Raw genomic sequence first — 1,924 nt, 5'->3', positions numbered from 1 at the left:
CGCAAGTTTAAACGCCTCCCCGAGGCATGATGCATGTGCAGGAACTAAAGGAAGAGTAGGGACGGAACGAAGTCACTTGTCGGTGGTGGCTTCGCCTCGTGGAGCGGCAGGGTCGGCAGCGCCTTGTTTTGGCTTGGTGCTGAAGGCCTGGAACCTCCCCAGCAGCGCCTCCGCGCGCCCCTTCACGGCTTCAACAGCGGCGGCGGCACCCTCGCCGCTCACTGGTTCCAGCAGGCCGTCGAGGTCGGCGTTGGGATCGCGAAGGTAGATGTGGGTGAAGACCCGCGTCAGCGCAGAAGAAGACATGACGTGCGCCTCGGCCTCGGCCGCGGGGCCGATGCCAAGGGCGACATCCCCAAGAGCCTTAACCAGGAAGGGAAGCAGCTTGGCGGGGCCGTCCCCGTCACCGGCTAGCGGGCTGTCCAGACCACTCTTGTAAAGCATCTTCAACGAAGCACAGGCATCTTTGTCCATGTCCGCGAAGGCCACGCGATCCTCGGCGAGGACCTGGGCCTTGGCGTCCAGCTCGTCCTCCAGCGCCTTGCAACGATCGCGGACTCCGACCACTGCCCCCAGGGCTGAGTCCCGAGCAGCCTTCGCCTCGAGGACGGCCCGCCTCTCCTCGTCACAGGCCGTCGAGGCCTGAACCAACGCCGCCCGAATCGAAGCATCAAAGCGAATCCACCCCGAAGCCAGTTCCAGGCGCCCGGCCACCAGGTGAGGGTCGGCGCCGAGAAGATCTTGCCGCAGCCGGTCCAGATCAGCAACGGCGTGCTCCAGGATGGAAGAAGAAGGCGGAGGAACATCCGTGTGCTCCAAGACAATAGGAGGAGCTGAGGAAGCAACGGTCAGTGGAACGGGAGGAGAAGGTAGTGGCGGCGAGGCCGCCGTATCCCGACGCGGGGTTAGCTGCGTCTTCGCAGCCGTAGCAGTGGCGCCAGACGAGGGCACTTCAGGAGTTGCTTGGGCCATGGGGGCTGAGCTCGCCCCCGCCAGCATGGCCAGACCTCCTGAGGGCGACCGGGCAGGAGAAGCCCGCGCACCGTGGTCACCCCCCCTCCGCAGGAAGAGGCGCTGCCGCGGATGGAGCCTCAGGAGCCCGCTTTAGCTTCTTCGCCACGGGCGCCAGCCTACTCAAGGAAAGAAATCATCAAGCCTCGTCGGCGGAGCGGGAAACGAAAGAACAAGGATCAAGCGCTTACGGGTCATCGCCGGTGAGCTCAGGCAGCTTCCGGCCCAACTTGAAGCCTGATAGCCGGCTGGAAGGGTCGACCTTGGAAGCACAAGGCGCGTCTACGGACTACCTCGAGGCAGGGGCAGACCCGCGGGGGATCAGCCTGGTCCTGTCCTTCTTCGGGATCGAGGGCGAGCTCCCGCCACCCAGCGCATCATCATCATCATCATCATCATCATCGCTCGGCGAAAGGCGGAGGGTACGGGGCGAGCGCCGAGGGAGGGGAGCCCTCGACTCTCCATCGGTCACCTCGGAATCGGGCCCCTCTCCCTGCTCCTCTTCGTCCTCCTCCTCGCAGGAGTCGCCGGAGGGCACGTCCACCGGTCCTCCAGAAGACGCCATGGGCACGAGCCCGTCCCCGTTGAAAACGGGCATGGACTTCACCACCCGCTTCCAGTCGTCGCGAAGGAACAAGGGCTTGGGAGCGCCCTCCAACGTTGCCACCGCGCCCCCAACCAGAGATTGAAGAACCGCGTTCACATCCTCCTCATCCACAGCCTCGGGGCTCAGATGAGGCCTCCACATTGGAGGAGAGTACTGCCGGAGTGGAGCCAGCTGGTGCTCCAGGAACTCCTTCAGCAGCGACGCACCGGTCAACTTCGCCGCCGTCATGCAGGCTGGCCTCAAGTCCGCGTCCATCTTCTCCAACACCAGCTTCGCGCGGGGATCCGCGAGCTCCTCCCGGCACCA

The sequence above is a fragment of the Triticum urartu genome, chromosome 4 (genome assembly GCF_003073215.2).
Source record: "Triticum urartu cultivar G1812 chromosome 4, Tu2.1, whole genome shotgun sequence".
Lineage (NCBI taxonomy): Eukaryota > Viridiplantae > Streptophyta > Magnoliopsida > Poales > Poaceae > Triticum > Triticum urartu.
The sequence above is the reverse complement of the archived record's forward strand: the minus strand, read 5'-3'. Positions refer to the sequence as shown.